The sequence below is a fragment of the Hemiscyllium ocellatum genome, chromosome 42, assembly GCF_020745735.1.
Source record: "Hemiscyllium ocellatum isolate sHemOce1 chromosome 42, sHemOce1.pat.X.cur, whole genome shotgun sequence".
Taxonomy (NCBI): Eukaryota; Metazoa; Chordata; class Chondrichthyes; order Orectolobiformes; family Hemiscylliidae; genus Hemiscyllium; species Hemiscyllium ocellatum.
In genome coordinates this window covers 36,052,575-36,071,479 of record NC_083442.1, presented here as the reverse complement: position 1 = coordinate 36,071,479, position 18,905 = coordinate 36,052,575, and the positions used below count along the sequence as shown (strand labels likewise).

General features: G+C 41.9%; 1 protein-coding gene across 4 annotated transcripts in view; it reads right to left on the bottom strand.

Moving 5' to 3' along the window:
- otud7a (OTU deubiquitinase 7A) overlaps window positions 1-18,905 on the bottom strand; it is a 153,892-nt gene that overhangs the window by 104,889 nt on the left and 30,098 nt on the right. For 3 of the 4 annotated variants that reach the window (XM_060853598.1, XM_060853600.1, XM_060853601.1), the window contains one exon: window positions 14,490-14,622. The gene's annotated coding sequence lies outside the window, so the exon portion shown is untranslated. Of the gene's footprint in view, window positions 1-14,489; window positions 14,623-17,256; window positions 17,320-18,905 lie in introns of all 4 variants that reach the window. The other variant, XM_060853599.1, reaches the window with a different exon arrangement.

Genomic DNA, 18,905 nt, shown 5'->3' with positions numbered 1-18,905 from the left:
GTTTAAGGTGAGAAAGAAAGATTTAGAAAGAACCTGAGGAACAACGTTTTCACACAGAGAATGGTGCATATATGTAACGAGCTGTCAAAGGAAGTGGCTGAGGAGTGTACAATTACAGCATTAAAAAGACGTTTTTATAAGTACATGAATAGGAAAGGTTTAGAGGGATATGAACCAAACGCAATTGATTGGTACAATTTTCAGGAGCTTCCCGAAACAAACTAAGATGTGTAAAAAAAAGACAGAAAAACACAAAGATATCATAATCTCTATAAGTGTCACTATAATTTAATGAAGGAGCTTTGACATCTCGAGCACAAGCTAGAGATTTAGCTTTTCTGCTCTGAAGCCTGTAAGATGATATTATTCTAATTTTAATACTGCTGCTTTTGTTTTTGTTGGGTTACTGGAAAATTCCATTGCACAAAGGACTGTGCAGACAAGATATCTTGGTTACAATGTTTGTGAATATGACATTAGTACTCCTTTCTTAAATTCTGAATAATGAAACAGAGCCAAAATTAATGGATAAAATACAAATTAGCAACAGCGAGCCAGAGGACAGATTTTTGATGGGCCCTAGAGGTGCCCTGTGTAAGGGGAAAAAGAGACTGTTTGGAGTCTACAAAACAGTGTGTTCAACACAAAGTCTTTACTGATGTAAGCTTAAGACTTACGTCTATAATGTGCATAGTAGAAGTCACATGGTTTTGGCAGACTAACAGGAACATTTGCGCATGATTATGCTTTAATCCAAATTCCACTTTCTACACAAAAAAAATTGCATGCATTATCATGTATATTTGCAGTTAATGTGTTGCTGGAAAAGTGCAGTAGGTCAGGCAGCATCCAAGGAACTGGAGAGTCGACGTTCTTCAGGAAGGGCTCATGCCCGAAACATCGATTCTCCTACTCCTTGGATGCTGCCTGACCTGCTGCGCTTTTCCAAGAACACATTTTCAGCTCTGATCTCCAGCATCTGCAGTCCTCACTTTCTCCTATATTTGCAGTTCCCCAACTTACCAAACATATGCCTTCCTCATGCCTTAGCAGGTAATTAAACTCATTAGTCTACATACATGCATTATTTGCACACTTTCCTGGAGTTGTGCTGGTCTCTTAGTTGTGTGGGCATGCACGTTGTCATTGCAAGTTCATCTGGGCTGTTCTTTTCCAAGGGAATCATTCACTACAGCTGCTGTGGTACTATTAATGTATTTCTGTTGGGTTGCTGCAAATCCTTTCTCCAATTGTTGATGCGCAAACTATACAGGTGGTGAATTTACCTATTCCTGACCAGACATGTGCAGCTACTCCAGTTAAGGAGATGTGATGATATATCTGGTCACTGACTTCCACTGCACATGATCAAAGCGATAACTGCTCCATGCACATCCCAATTTAGCTGCTTTTTGTCAAGTGTTGAAGGTTTATACTTTACCTGGTTCTCCAATGTTTAGCGGTCTTGTCAAAATGAAATTTGGTTTTGTGCTGTTTCACCTTGATTTTGCCCCTCACACCGGTTAGTATTTCTGGCTTCAGTAGCTCTTTGCTATTGGAAGAGTAGTTTCTACGCAGTGTGGCACTGGTCTTTGGCCTGGACTATTTTCCATTCGATCAATATGCAAGCTTTCCAACTTGAGGATTTCTTTGCATAAATCAGTGGGACATGCTTGATACCTTAATGATTCTTTTGACATTTTCACTGCTGCTTCAGCCCTTATTTGACCGGGATCATGTGGAAATGACGTGCGGTGCAGTTAATGAAATGACACAATTCCTCACTCATGAACTGTGGCTCATGCACATTCACGACAATGTTGGATTGCTGTTAATGATCAGCATTCACTTTTAGAAATTTAACAATTTCACTTGTAGTCATTGAGAAGGTGGTCCACTTCAACAGTAGTCTGAATAGTATTCTACAGTGATAAGATAAATCTGTTCCTCTCAATAAAGAGGTCTAGTTTCAGCTTCATCCATTGCCTTTCTGGGGTATTGCGTGTCCTCAGCAGTTCTCTAGTTTGTTTTGCTGGTGCACATTAGAACAGTGCAACTGGTATAGATCTGGCTCATTCCCAGAATCTGCGCAGTTGCAGTCACCCGAGCCATCTCCCACTTCATCTGAAGCACGAGATAAACCATATCCGCAGTGACACAATGTATAAAACTCTGGAAAAGGTGGGGAAAAAGAACTTGCTAAACGCCCCCTTCATCCTGACAGCCACCTTTGTGTACGGCTGCATTAAGCTGTGTATAGAACTCCATGTGCAAACACAAAGTGTCACTGAGATTCTACCTGTCCCCAGTATTGCAAAGGATGGGCCTGGCCTCATTGCTGCGGAATGCTCAAAGTAGTTTGACCATTCTATATCACCTGCCCTTAAGGGAGAAATTTGCAAAGAAAATCACCTTTGACCATAAATCCATCAGGAAGTGGTCAGCAGGTAGCACCCTTGAGACCCTGTGGGAAAGAGAGGTGGATCCTGTCGGGTTGTTCCCTGAGTAGACTGTCAGTCATTTGGCACAATGACTCAACACAGAGCTTTGCAGCAAGCACCAAGATATCAAGTGGCTGGTGGCGAGAAGTCCATTCCCTGTTAGATCCTGTATGTATACCCAGACTCTCTGCACCATTGCACATTGCCCCTGAAGCTGCTGCAGAGGGATAGAGATTGTCACACATCTCCTGCTGAAATGTGCCCTTGCAAAGGAAGTCTGCAGAGAAATGCAGTAATCTTTGTAAAGGTTCATCCTGAGCAACTCCATGACACAGGATTCTTATGTGCTGTTATCCCGGAAGTATACGGAGACAAACATTAAATGCGCCTGGAGGACCATCAACTCAGAGAAAGATGCTCTCGGGTCTGCCTGAAACTGGTTGGTCTTCTGGAGCAAGGTCTTGACCTCATCCAGGTATTGTAGACTGGCACATTCCAAGTTTCAGGACTACATGCTGAGGGACACACTAAAGCTTGGGACAGCTGCTGCCAAGGTGTAGTGTGCGTGACCACTGTTCATTCTGCCCAAGTTAAATGGGGGTCCATTCAGTTATCAGAACCTCTCGGTGCCTCAACTATATTACATAAAGTCTTGTAAGTAAGAAATGCTTATGATTTGTTTGCTGAATAGAATTAAAGTCCAATGTTTGTTTAAAACCCGAAAGAACTGCAGATGCAGGAAATCATAAACAAAAAACAAATGCTGGAAAAGCACAGGTGGTCTGGCAGTATCTGTGGAGAAATCAGAGGTGACATTTTTGATCCAATTATTCTTCCTCAGAGTGGACTATATGAACTCAGTTTTCTCTCCACAGATCCTGCTAGACCTCAGAGTCAGCGATTTTCATCATGGTAACAAATCCTTCAGTCCAACTCGTCGATGCCAAACAGATATCCTAAATTAATCTGGCGCCATTTACCAGCACTTGGACCATATCCCGCTAAACCCCTCCTATGCATATACCCATGCCTTTTAAATGTTGTAATTGTACCCGCCTCCACCACTTCCTCACTCCATACACACACCACACTCTGCGTGAAAAAGTTGATCTTTAAATTCCTTTTAAATCTTTCGCCTCTGACCTTAAACCTATATCCTCTAGTTTTGTCTCTCCTATCCTGGTCAAAATACCTTGGCTATTCACCCTCTCCACACCCCTCATCATTTTATAAACCCTTAAGGTCACCCTTCTGCCTACATTTTGGGGAAAATAGCCCCATGCCTATTCAACCTCTGCCTATAGCTTAAATTCTTCCACACAGCAACATCCTTGTAAAACTTTTCTGCACCCTTTCCTATAGCAGGGAGACCAGAACTGAATGCAGTATTCCAACAGTGGCCTCACCAACATCTTGTATAGCCACAACATGACATCCCAACTTCTGTAATCAATGCACTCACCAATTAACGCAAACATAGTATGTGCCTGCTATACTTCCTTGTTTATCTGCAACTCCCACTTTTAAAGAATTACAAACCTGCACCCCACAATCTCTTTGTTCAGCAACATCCCCAGAACCCTACCATTACGTATAAAGTCTGGTCTTGATCGGTCTTACCAAATTGCAACACCTCACATTTTTCGAAATTAAATTCCACCTGCCATCCCTCAGCCCATCTGATCAATGTCCCATTGTATTCTGAGAAAACCTTCTTCATTGTCCGTTACACCACCAATCTTCATGTCATCTGCAAACTTACCAACCATTCTTCCTATATGAGCATCCAAAACATTTATACAAATGATAAAAAGCAGTGGACATAGCACCGATCCTGGGGACACATCACTGGTCACAAGCCTGCAGTCTGATAAACAATGCTCCACTCTTTTAAATAAAGGGTGTAAACAGACAAATCCAACATCGCCCGCTACTGCTCCCTTTAGACACTTCGGGGACAGGGACAGCACCATGTAAAACTCAGAGCAAAGCCCACACTGCTCCTTCAAAACAGAAAATAAAGCTGCCTTGAATCTGTTAAAGAAAAATAAAGATCCTATTACTCTGAGGAAAAACAAACAACCAGCAAAAATGGCTCTCCCTTGACTCTGATCCCACCAACCTCTTTTGGGCAGGGACTACAGAGAACCAATATAAAAAGAGACTAAAGGAAAATCAAAGAAAACAAATAAATAACTAAATAAATCAATGCCCTCTGCTCCATCCCCATCAGACACTCCTGGGATAAAGACAACGATGGTTTAACATCCAGAGGATGTTTTCATGCTCATTCCAACTAAAAATAAAATTCTCTTCATCCTAAACCCCATCAAGTACATCTGGGACAGGGATAATACTAGAGGTCCAAAATTGCAACAAAGGGTAAATAAAACAGCCCTCTTCCCAAGGCACCAAACCAGAAAACAGAAGCAAACTTAAAAGGCAAACCAGAACCTTATACCACAGAAACAATTAACTAAATCAGAATATCATTATCCCGATTGATGATGCACTCCAGCCTCCACTACACCCAGCATCTTGAAAGGCCTCGAATGCGCCACTGAGCACTGCATGCTTCCCCTCCAAGGACACCTGAGCGCAGATGTAACCACAAAAGAGGGGCAGACAGGCAGGAACAACAAGCTCCTCTTCAGGCTGCTGCATGGACCTATTTATGGTTATCTTGGCCACGCCTAGAAGCAAAGCCACAAGGCGGCTCATAGACTTGTCTACCGTACCCTGCTTCAGATGCCCATAGATCAGGAGTGTGGGGCTGAAGTGCAACCAGAATTTTAACAGCAGCCCCTTCAAAAAACTTAAATGGATCTGCAGACGAATGCATTATTTTCCCCACTGTCCTCTGTCTCCCACCTTCAAACAAATTTTATCTCCAAATGGCTCGGTATCCCTGAATCCCACCTGATCTAACCAGTCTACCATGCGGAACTTTCAAGTCTTGCTGAAGTCCACACAATGTCCAATGCTCTGCCTTCTTCGTCACTTCTTCAAAACATTCAATCAAGTTCATTAGACACAATTCCGCATGGTCAAAGTCATGCTGACTCTCTAATCAGTTCTTACCTTTCGAAATACATGTAAACCCTGCTCCTCAGAATCCCCTCCATTAATGGAGAAAGTGAGGTCTGCAGATGCTGGAGATCAGAGCTGAAAATGTGTTGCTGGAAAAGCGCAGGTCAGGCAGCATCCAAGGAACAGGAAATTCGACGTTTCGGGCATAAGCCCTTCATCAGCAACACATTTTCAGCTCCCCTCCAGTAATGTCAGGCTCACCAGTCTACAGTTCCCTTGCTTTTCCTGACCATCTTTCTTAAATAATGGCACCACACTAGCCACCCTCCAGGCTTCTGGCACTTCACCCGTGGCTATCTATGATCAAACATCTCAACAAGTGGAAAGTGAGGACTGCAGATGCTGGAGATCAGAGCTGAAAATGTGTTGCTGGAAAAGCGCAGGTCAGGCAGCTTCCTAAGGAAGGGCTCATGCCCAAAATGTTGATTCTCCTGCTCCTTGGATGCTGCCTGACCTGCTGCGCTTTTCCAGCAGCACATTTTCAGATCGCAGCAAGTGGCCCAGCAATCACTTCCCAAACTTCCCTCAAAGTTCTAGGTTACACCTGATCAGGGATTTTTCCACCTTTTTGCATTCTCAGGTGTCCAGCATCACCACCTCTGTAATATGGACATGTTCCAATATATCACTACTTACTTCTCCAAGTTCTCTCGCTTCCACAGCCTTCGTCACAGTAAACAGATCTGTGAAAAACTCATTTAATATCTCATCCATCTCCAGCCTCTCGATACAGAGAAGGCCATGTTCACTTTTAAGGCGCCTCATTCTCTCCCTAGTTACTCTTATGCCCTTAATGCATTTGTCAATGCTCTTTGGATTCTTGTTAATCCTATTTGCCAAAGTTATTTCACATCCCTTTCTTGGCCTCTTGATTTTCCCCTTAAGTATACTCTTACTGCCCTTATACTCTTCTAGGGATTCACTTAACCTCAGCTATCTATACCTAATATATGCCTCCTCCTCTTTCTTGACCACAACCTCTAGTCATCCAGCATTCTCTACACCTACCATCCTTGTCCTTCACCGTAACAGAAACAGTATGTTCCTGAACGCTCCTTAAGGCCTCCCATTTACCAACTAGCCGTTCACTTGTAAATAGCCTTTCCCAATCAACTTTTGAAAGTTCTTGACTTCGCTTGACTTCAGGTATTGTTAAATTGTAAATTTTTCTTGTTCAGCTTCAGGCTTACCTGAAAAGATCTGTCAAGCAGTTCACTGTATTTTGATTGTGGTCAGCAATGGATTCTTCGATTGTGTCTCCACATCCATAAATAAGCAGATAATCCACCATAGTTTCCAGTCCAGGAAGATCACTAATGATTTGATACTGTCTGTGGTGATATTCTTCCAGAGCAGTGGAAATACCAAATGGCATGCAAAATCATCTGTATTTACCAAAGCGGGTCAAGAACATGGTTAGAAAATTGCTGCTTTCATCCAGCCTGATTTACCAGCAACGATCCTTCACTTCTGAAAAAAGGGTTGAAAATTTTTGACGTTGCAAATTGTGGCAACTTTTCTTTCAATTATTTGCATGGAATAGTGAGATCCATTCAGGGCCTTATTTAGACACTTGGGTCGATGCATGCACTTAGCTTTCCAGGTTGTTTCATTGCTACCATGGAGGTAACTCGCTCTGTAGGAATTATCACTTCCTTAACTATGCCCTTCGTTTCCAGCTCTTCCATCTTGTCTTTATGGCTGGCCATGAGTGCAGTAGAAGTTTCCTCAATAGAGCAAAGACCAGTCTTGCATTCAAGTAGATATTCTCCAGGAAAATGCCTCCGAGCACAACAGGATCTGGATCAGATGGGCCAATGGGCTGAGAAGTGGCAGATGGAGTTTAATTTAGATAAATGTGAGGTGCTGCATTTCAGAAAGGTAAATTAGAGCAGGACTTATACACTTAATGGTAAGGTACTGGGGAGAACTTGGATTGCAGGTTCATAGTTCCTTGAAAATGGAGTTGCAGGTAGATAGATAGAGAAGACAGCATTTGGTATGCTTTCTGTTTTGGTCACAGCAGTGAGTATACGAGTGAGGAGGTCATGTTGCAATTATACAAGACATTTGTTAGGTCCCTTTTGGAATAGTGTGTGCAATTCTGGTCTCTCTGCTATAAGAAGGATGTTGTGAAACTTGAAAGGGTTCAGAAAAGGCTTACAAAGATTTGCCAGGGTTCGAGGATTCGAGCTACAGGGAGAGGCTGAATAGGCCAAGGCTGTTTTTCCTAGAACGTCAGAGACTGAGGGGTGACCTTACAGAGGTTTATAAAATCATGAATGGCATGGATAGGGTAATTAGACAAGGTGTTTTCCCTGGGATGGGGAATCCAGAGCTAGAGGGCATAGGTCTAGGGTGAGAGGGGAAGATTTAAAAGGTTACTAATGGGCATTTTTTTTTAACGCAGAGAGCAGTGCATATATGGAATGAGCTGCTACAGGAAATGATGGAGGCTGGTACAATTACAATATTTAAAAAGCATCTGAATAGGTACATGGGTAAGAAGGGTTTAGAGGGATATGGGCCAAGTGCTGGCAAATGTGCCTAGATTAGGTTAGGGTATCTGGTCAACATGGACGAGTTGGACTGACGGGTCTGTTTCCGTGCTGTACATCTCTATGACTCTATATGCTAACCCTGTAAACACACTGTTGTACTCCTCTAGGAACTGTCCCAAAATAAATGGCTTAAACTGTGCTATGACATATTGCAAATCTTGTTTGGCACAGTTAGGATTACCTGTCTACATATTAGACTTGCCCCAGCTGAGATGACTAGCATTTGCTCTCCATCTATGAGCTGAAATTCCAGATCCTCGGTTGTTACAATGGGTTCTTGGAGTAATCTATCCTCTTGGCATTAGCACAGACCTATCATATGGCATTAATGTTTCTTTCTAGGCTTCCATTTTTGGACTGTCGTGTTTAGCCACTTCTCACAGGTCTGTGAACATTATGCATGATGCACCAGTATCTGACACTTCATGTTGATTGGTTAGTTTCCTTCTGTAGTTCTCAATTTAATAAGACATAAACCATGTATCAAATATTGACTTCACTGAACCAACCTGTTATATGGTGTCGGGTAACTGGTCAGAATCTCCTGTTTATCGGTCTCCTGTGGCCATCTGTACTTGCTTGTATGCTCCTTTTTAGACGACACTTGGGTGCAAAATGATTCAGTCCTTGCAGTGAGAACACTGCTTTCCCCATGCTGGATGTGCTGCCTTCTTCTTTGTACAATGATCTCCATAATATTTGCATTCCGCTCTTGGTCTGTTGTTGTTCTGCCCTTTGTACTTGGAGAATCTATCAGCATAATGCAAGAGCCAGCACTTCTGAACAGGTTAATTACTCTCCTGAGTGTAAACTTCTCTTCTCTTAACAAGTGTGTTCGCATTGTGGGATCTTTTATGCCTAATACAATCCTGGCTTTAAATGGATAATTCCTTAATTGTGCAAATTCAAAGGTTTCTGCAAGATGGAGTCATGATTTACAGATTGATGAATATATATGCTAAAGAACTCTTTCTTCACTTTGATCCATTCATACATAACATGCATCCTGAGCTCAAACGTAACTTCAGAGCAATTAAAGTTTCTGTGGTGTGTTTTCTCTATCCTTCAGAGAGGTTTTAGGGTGGAATATATTTTGAAATAGTCGCTTCCCAACAGTGATAAAAGTGTTATTTCATAACTTTGCCATTATGCACAGAAAAATTCCAGTTTATACTGTGGCTTGCTTTGTTGTTATTCACTTCCGTTTCAGTGGCAGCTCAGAGCTCAACTATGCCCAACTGGCAGTGCCTGCACTTTATTACTGCTCTGCAAGTCACCTAAGAGTCATTTCTGACACGATGTTTAAAGTGTATAACACAGAAGAGTGCGCAACACCAGATCTTTACTGAAATGAGCTCAAGATGTCAGTTACAGCAATGACACAGTCCTCAAGAAAAAGCGAACAATGTCAATGTTAGATAGCACATGAAATCATGGGTAGGGGATTGAGTGCAGGGAGTCTAAGGCATGGTGTTATCTTACTTTCTAGCATGATTCTTATTAACGCATGATTTCAGCAGAGCACAGTGAAATTTACTGGCAATTGATGATTTGGCTAATTGTGCTTCTGATATTTTCAAATCTATGACCGAAAGCATGGAGTCTGACATGGAAGATAGTGCTCAAATGAAGGAAGGGAGCAAGGGTGTCAAAACCAAAAACAGGAGGGCGATTAAGCAGGGTATAATAGAGTTGCTGTGATAAATGATAGGTCAAAGTCAAGGAAATCAAAATTTCCAAATGCAAATAAAAATTTGGAATTATTGCTCTTGGTGGATGGTGAGAACAGAGGAAATTGAAGTAACAAGAGAAGGATGTGGTCACTAAAGTCTAGAGATAGCGGATTAGGTTTGCCTCAAGTGGTCAAAACTTTGGACCTTGAGAGGCAGGGAGCGGTCGATGAAGATCAGGAGGTTTCAAAGCACATGAATGAGTGTTTTTTAATACAAGGCAAGTCTAAAGGAGGAAAACAGAAGTGCAAAGTAAGAACAGAGGATGCTGATGTAGTTAGACTACAGGTTCAGGACAATTTGAGAACACAGTGAAATGAGTTCACATCTTAGTACAAATGTAAGCAAAAGGTTTAAGAGCATTTTTGAGTGAGGCACGATGTTGAAAATGAAAAAGATTTTGAAAGAGACCGAAGTGCAGTTGCAATAAATCAAGAAGCCAATTTCATACGCAGTGATTAAACCCATGTCACCACAATGATAGATTTCCAAGTGAAAGTTGGATAGAGCTGCTGGATGAGAGTCATATCTTGAGCCTGACATGATTAGAATTCTCTGAAACAAAGATCATGAAAGGACCTTGTTCACAGGTATGTGCATGCTCAAGAAAGAGATGTGAAGGCAGTACTAGAGTCATAGAGATGTACAGCACGGGAACAGACCATTTGGTCCAACCTGTCCGTGCCGATCAGACTTCCCAACTCAATCTCGTTGCCCCTGCCAGCACCTGGTCCATATCCTTTCAAACCCTTCCTATTCATACACCCATCCAATTGCCTTTTAAATGCTGCAATTGTACTAGGCTCCACCACTTCCTCTGGCAGCTCATTCCACACATGCACCACCCTCTGCATGAAAACATTGCCACAAATGCCTCTTTTATATCTTCCCCCTCTCACCCTAAACCTATGCCCTCTAGTACTGGACTCTCCCACCCCAGGGAAAAGACCTTGGCTATTTACCCTATCCATGCCCCTCATCATTTTATGAACCTCTCTAAGGTCACCCCTCACCCTCAGACACTCCAGGGAAAACAGCCCTAGCTTTTTCAACCTCTCCTTACAGTTCAAATCCTACAACTCTGGCAACCTCCTTGTAAATTTTTTTCAGAACACTTTGAAGATTCACAACATCCTTTCGATAGGAAGGAGACCAGAACTGCATGCAATATTCCAAAATGCGAGGTTTTCTGACAGCAATGGTTGAAAGGAAAGGAAAGAGGTGGCAAGAACAAGGAAGTAACTGGGTGCAAAAATAGAAATTACTAGAAAAGCTCAGCAGTCTGGCAGCATCTGTGAAGAGAAGTCAGCATAAATGTTTTGGGTCAAGTGACCCTTCCCCTGATTTGATGGTAGCTAGGAAAATGTTGGTTTATATGCAGAAGATAGGGTGGGGGGAATGGATAAGGAGTAAATGATAGGTGGGGATAGAGCCCAAAGAGGGAGAAGAGCATTTGGACAGACAAAGGAGTGGACAATGATCCAGCTAAGAGGGTGACCAGCTATTAATGGGAACTGTTAGTGGCTAACAATAGGTAGTGTGTAATAGCGCATGTGTAATACGTGATAACAAGGCTTGGTTTGCCCGGGTTGGGGTAAGGACATGGGAGAGCTCAAGCTCTAAAGTAACTCAACTCAATACTGAGTCCGGAAGACTGCAGGATCCCCAAGCAGAAAATGAAGTGCTGTTTTTCCAATTTATGCTGAGCTTCGCTAGAGCACTCAGCAAGTCTGAGACAGAGATAGTGGCCAAGGAATAGGGTAGCTTGATGAAGCATTCCCAAGTAGCTGGGGGTATCAGTTTCCAAGGAGTATTTTGAGATGTGTAGCTGGGACAAAGTTTGAGCCATTTGAATTTGCTCTCTGGAATAGCTACCATTCGGTCCTAGGATAAATCTTCAAATCAAGCAAAGCATGTAAAGAACCCCATTCAGGAGTATCAATCTATAGATCTATTTCATGAAAACAGGAATTGCCGTGGAGCACAAAGGATGAGTACAGGTATGGGGGAAGAAGGACGCCATGGTCATACAAAAGGGGTCATCAAAGGTAGGTTAGCTGAATAAGAGGGAGATTAAGGAGCAAAGACAGTTTGACCTCAGGATTGAAAATAAAGCAGGAGTCATGGGCTCGAGTCCAAACTGCAGTCTATCTGCACCTGAGGTACAAAAACATTTCAAAGGTTTTGATGACATCAAAAAGACTAGATCAGTCAAAATATGGGGTCCTATTGAGGCAAGAGCGCACAAACCAGGAGCAGGTTTGGTGCCTCAAGTCTGCCACACTTCACAAGTTCATGGCTGATTGTAGCCCAATTCCACTTTCCTGTCTAACCCTTATGCTCTGTGACTCCCTTGTTGGTCAAAGATTTATCAGCTTCTCACTTCAAAATATTCAAAGGCTCTACTTCCACCACACTCTGGAAAAGAGTTCCCCACACACAATCCTTGGAGGAAAAGAAATCTGCACATAACTGCCTTAAATGGAAGGCCCCTTGTTTTCAAACTGTGTCACCTAATTTGAGTCTTACAAAGGAGAAACAATTTTTAGTATTCACCACTATCAAGCTCCCTCAGAATTGTGTGTGTTTCAATAATATCACCTTTCATTTTTCTAAACTCCTAGGATGGATACAGTCCCAATCTGTCAGACCTATCCTCATAGGATAATGCCCTTATATCAGCAATCAATTGAATAAACTTTCTCTGAACTGCTTCCAATACAATTATGTCCCTTCTTAAATAAGAAAACCAACATATTACTCCAGATGTGGCCTCAATAATTCCAGAGTTATTAACAAGCAGCTGCTGGGGGAGTTACAGCAGCCACTAGGTAGTTAAAGCAGAAGCATAATGCCAAGCAAGCGCATCCATTAAAGTAGGAATTACTGGACACACAAATGAACTCATTTGAAGAATCATGCACAACAGACCCAGTCCATGACGAAAAAGACTAGAATTATAAACATGTCAGACAATCATCTCAGCAACCAAGCCAGGTATTTCATTCACTCAAAAGGTATCAAAAAATATAAACATCAAATTTTTGATTCTCAAAGTAAGTTACGAAAAAATTGATAAGGCAGAGCAGTAGACTTTAATGACGTCTTGGACAAGATTCCACATGGTAGACTGATTAGTAAAGTTAGGTCACATAGGTTTCACATGAGCTTGCCGACTGGATACATTACTGACTCAACAGAAGGAAACAGAGTAGTGATGGAGGGTTGCTTTTCAGACTAGAGGCCTGTGACCAGCAGTGTTCAACAGGCATCGTTTCGGAGTCCTCTTTTGTTTGTCATTTGGATGAATTAGATAAGAATATAGAAGACCTGGTTAGTAAGTTTGCGGAAGACACCAAAATTGATGGCATAGTAGGCAGTGAAGAAGATTTTTAAAATTACGAAGAGATCTTGATCAAACGGGTCAATGGGTTGAAAATGACAAATAGAGTTCAATCTGTATAATGCGAGTTATTGCATTTTGGTACAACAAATGGAGACAGAACTTACACAATTAATGGCAGGGTCTTGGGTAGTGTTGTAGAACAGAGGGACCTAGAAGTTCAAGTACATAATTCTTTGAACTTTCAGTCACATATAGACAGGGTGGTTAAAAAGATGTTTAGCATGCTTGCCTTCATTGGTCAGTCCTTTGAGTATAGCAGTTGGGTTGTCATGTTGATATTGTGCAGGATATTGATGAGGCCTCTTCTGGAGTACTGAGTCCAGTTCTGGTGATCCTGTTGTTATCGGAAGGATAGGATCAGGCTGGAGAGGGTTCAGAAGAGATTTACCCAGGATGTTGCCGGGTATGGAAGATTTGAGTTACACAGAAAGGCTGGAGTTGTTTCACTGGAGCATACGAGGTTGAGAGGTGATCTTACAGATGCTTTAAAATCATAGAACATTACAGCGCAGTACAGGCCCTTCGGCTCTAGATGTTGCTCCGACCTGTCATACCAATCTGAAGCCCATCTAACCTATACTATTCCATGTACATCCATGATGTGTATAAGTAGGGTTAATGATAGGTGCTATTTCCCTAGGATGGGGGATTTCAAGACTGGGGAATACATTTTTAAAGTGAGAGAAGAGAGATTTAAAAAAAAGACATGAGCACGATGTACGTATGGAAGGAACTTAGAGGAAGTGGCAAATGTGGGCCCAGTTCCAACATTTAGAAGTCACTTAGATAAGTACATGAATAGAAAAGGTTTGAAGGGATATGGGGCAGGAGAAGCAGGTGGGACTAGTTTAGTTTGGCATTATATTTGGCATGGACTGGTTGAACCAAAGGGTCTGTTTCTTTGCTTTGTGACTCTGTATCAGGTGGTCAAGATTTAGATATAAATATATTGGCTTTGACTAATAGCAAGTTCAATTCAACAGTCGATAAATTTGATTTGTAGCTTTCTTTGATCCAGGCACACATGTGGATGTCTTTACCACTTACAGTTACATAACTTTAATGAAGGAGGGTCCCTGTGACAAGCTACAATCATTGCTGAGTCCCAGGATTTGCAGCTTCCAAGTAATCAGTCTGTTTGACTCAACAACTAATCCTTTAATTATATGTTGACTGAGGTTAGGTGCAAGAATTGCCATAGTTTCTGAACAGTTTTCAACATAAGGAAAAAGAAGTGTTTCCAGAAAGCATGAAAACATACTTGCCTGAGTTAGTGAAAGCCGCAGTGACATCCTCCACTAACATGGAATCAGATTTTCTTTACACGCAGATAACATCCAATTCTACTTCTCCACCACTTCAGTTGTGCAAACACAAGTGTCCCGTCAGATTACCTGTCCGAGAGAAGTCATGTATTAGTCAAAATTTCTTCCAGTTGAACAACAGGGAGACCAATTGCAACCGTTACTCTTCAGTGCTCTACTCTTTCAACCTAAACCAAACTGTGCAAACTTCATACAACAGGATTAAGTTTAGAATTCTAGATCTAATACCTCCTCCATTACCACTTAGCCTTACTTTTACAATTATTTTCACCCCATCCCACAATTGCTGCCAAATTTTGTAATCTATATTTAGCCACTTCCGGACCTGATTTATCCAATATTTGCCGAACCACCTCTTACCTTCTTGTACTCGCTTTCATTAAAAAATGAATTCAATAACTTTTTAAGGAAGTGCATGTGGTCAATTTCGGGGACACTTTGAAAGAAACACAGCTTATATGAACTTCTTAAACATTGGATAAGGGACCATATAGGAGTACATTAACATGTGCAACCCACAAACATTACCCATAAACCTCTCATCAGTTTCCTTACTATGATTGAGTTAATAACAGGAATCCATTTAGTCTGCTGCTAAAATAAAAACAGAAAGAAAAGACTATTGCTAATTTTCTTTTATTTTTCTCATTTGTTTTAGTTTGGAACTGAGTGTCAAAATTATAGAATCCCTACAGTACAGAAGCAGGGCATTCGATCCAACTCTCCAAAGCACATCCCACTCACCTATTTTATCCCCATAATCCCACATTTCCCATGGCTAATCCACCTAGCCTGCACAACTTTGGACAGTGGGAGGAAACCCATGCAGTAACAGGGAGAACGCGCAAACTTCACACAAGACAGTAGCCCAAGGGTGGAATCAAACCTGGGTCACTGGCACTGTGAGGTTGCAGTGTTATCCACTGTGCTGCCAAAGTTAATAAGTGATCTTTGAAAAGGAGTTTGTTTTAAAAAAGAGAACAAAGATAGATGCTTTCTGCTGGGAACTGGTCTGGAAGATACTGCATCTTTATTACTGATTACCGACTCTAGAGAAATCAGTGCTGAGTTGTTACTATGCCCAGGGCTAGTAGCTGGTTGGATGTTGAGTTGGTCAATCAAGGATGAACTGGTTCTGACTCAAGTTAGCAGGAGGCAGTGATTCTTTGGAGACTTCCAGAGACTGTGCTGCTTTGTTTAGCTCTCCCTCCAGTTATCCAAGAGTGAATAAGGGCTATGGGGAGAATGCGGGTAAGTGGAGTTGAAATGCCCATCAGCCATGATTGAATGGCAGAGTGGACTCGATGGGCTGAACGGCTTTACTTTCACTCCTACGTCTGACGGTCTAATGGAATATGTAGACAGTTCACAGAGATGTGTAAGAATGATACTTGGGTAATTATATAGTCATAGTGTTAAGGGTTTACTGGGGGCAAATTCCTTGAAATGTATCCAGGGGAGCTTTTTAAGACCATCAGACATAGGAGCAGAAATCAGGTCGTTCAGCCCAGACAGTCTGCTCCACCATTCAATAGTGGCGAATAGGTTTCTCAACCCCATTCTCCCGCTTTCTCCCTGTAACCTTTGATCACTTTGATACTCAAAATCCTATTTCATTCTTAAATACACCCAATCAATACTCATAAATATACTCTATCGATACGGAAAAGGTCCGACAAGAATCTGGTTCTGTGGAAAAGAAGCCAGACAAATAGAGTCATAGAGATGTATAGCATGGAAACAGACCTTTCGGTTCAACCTGTCCATGCCAACCAGATATCCCAACCCAATCTAGTCCCACCTGCCAGCACCCGGCCCATATCCCACAAACCCTTCCTATTCATATACCCATCCAGATACCTTTTAAATATTGCAATTGTACCAGCCTTCACCACTTCCTCTAGCAACTCATTCCATACATGTACTACCCTCTGCATGAAAAAGTTGCCCCTTAGGTCTCTTTTATATCTTTCCCCTCTCACCTCTAGTTCTGGACTCCCCCACCCCAGGGGAAAGACCTTGTCAATTTATCCTATCCATGCCCCTCATGATTTAATAAATCTCTACAAGGTCACCCCTCAGCCTCTGACACTCCAGGGAAAACAGTCCTAGCCTATTCAACCCTTACCTATAGCGCAAATCCTCCAATCCTTACACAATATTTTTTGAAATAAAATCACATACATAATTTGACTTCCAACTTAGTGTTTTCCAAGGACTAAGGATTAGGTTACAGGAAAATGGTCAGTTGTAAATTGAAATTGTAAAAAATCAGCATTACAAAGGAGTTACTATTTTTTAATATTGCAGCACTATGCATGAAAACCCCAGCATTTTATAGCACTCAGAAAAGAAATCTAAATTATTGGGAAATGTTGGATGTTACGCAAAGTGCAATTTGACAAAAGTGGCTGGGAAGACAGAGACGGAGGGATGAAGAAAATTAATCAAAGTTGTAAATTCTGGAAAAGTGTCTTGATACATAGTCTGTCAATACTAAAACGCAGCACATTTGCAAATAGTAAAATAGAAACCTCTGTCAGACCAACCAGCTCTCCTGCATACAGCAACATTCGACAAGGCCAAAGGCCCCGCCATCTCCTCCCTAGCTTCCCAGAGAATCCTCGGATAAATCCCATCCTGCCCAGGGGACTTATCTACTTTCACACCTTCTAGAATTGATAATACCTCCTCCTTACTAACCTCAATCCTTTCTAGTCTAATAGCGCATATCTCAGTCTTCTCCTCTGCAATATTCTTCTTTCCCTGAATGAAAACAGATGGGAAATATTTGTTTAGCACCTCTCCGATCTCCAGAAGCGTCCACACCCAACTTCCTGTTTGATATGGCAGTCCGGGTACATTTAGGTAATAGGAACCGCAACACGATATAAGTCAAATTTATTCTGGATAAGAAAAAAGATGGCCTGCAAAAAACGCTTTGGATGGGTGGAAGGCAGATTTCATTAAAATAAAGCAGGATTTCGCCACTAGACTGGGAACAGGACCTTGCAGGTAGATCTACAGCAGAGCAATGGCGGGGGGATGCATTCAGAAAGAAGCAAGAGGGAGTACAGGTTCACCATGTACTCTTTAGAGGGAAATGTAGCATCAATTAGTTCACAGAATCCTAGATGACTAGGACATTTCAGGACTGGATATAGAAAAGTCAGGCTTTTAGCAAGTCCAAAGGGAGCAATTCAACTGTGGCTTTACAGGAATACAGGAAATGCAGGAGAGAACTTAAGAACACAATTTGAAGAGCAAAAGGGAAGCATGAGAAAGGACCTGCGTACAAGATTACAGAGAATCCTAAGATACTCTAAATACATTGAAGGGAAGACGTTAACCAAGGAAAGAGTAGAGTCCACTCGGGACCAAGGGGGCAAGATATTAGAAGGATTTTGAATGAATACTTCTCTTTAGTTTTTATTCTGGATAAGAGAATGCTGGAGTGAAATTCAGGAAAAGGGACTATGGAGAATTCGCACAATTTGACATAGGAAATGGGGAGGTATTGGAGGCTTTGTTGGGCTTAAAAACAGACAAATACCCTGGCTCGGATGAAATGCACCTCCAGCTACTGTGAGAGGCAAGGCAGGAAATTGCAGGAGCTCTGACACAAATTTTTAATTCCTACCTGGCCACAAGGGAAGTGCCAGAGGACTGGAGGATGGACAATATGGTTCCACCTTTTAAGAACAGTAGTAGATATTACAGACTGGTGAGTTTCAAGTCATGGTAGAGAAGCTATTGGAGAAAACTCTGAAGAAATGAATTAACACCCACTTGGAGAGGCATGGGTTAATTAGGGATAGTCAGTATGGCTTTGTCAGATGGAGGTCTGACAAATGTTAGAATTCTTTGAAAATGTGATCAAGTGTGTGGATGAGGGAAATTCAGTTTATGTAGTTTATATCAATTTTAGAAAAGCTTTTGACAAGGAGCCAATTGGGAGAATGATTGAGAAGGTTAAAGCACATAGAATTAAGGGAACTTGGCAAGATGGATCAGAAACTGGTTTAGTAATAGGAGAAAGGGTAGTGGTAGAAGGCTACTTGAGTGACTGGAAGGCTGGTGTCCAGCAGTGTACTGCAAGGATCAGTACTGAGACCATTGTTGTTTGTTACATACATAAATGATATAGATAAAAATGTGAGGGGGGGAAATGTCAAGCAAATTTTGCAAAACAAATCTGCTAATGTTGTGGTTCTGTTCGCCGGGCTGGGAATTTGTGTTGCAGACGTTTCGTCCCCTGTCAAGGTGACATCCTCAGTGCTTGGGAACCTCCTGTGAAGCGTTTCTGTGATGTTTCCTCTGGCATTTATAGTGATTTGTACCTGCCACCTAGA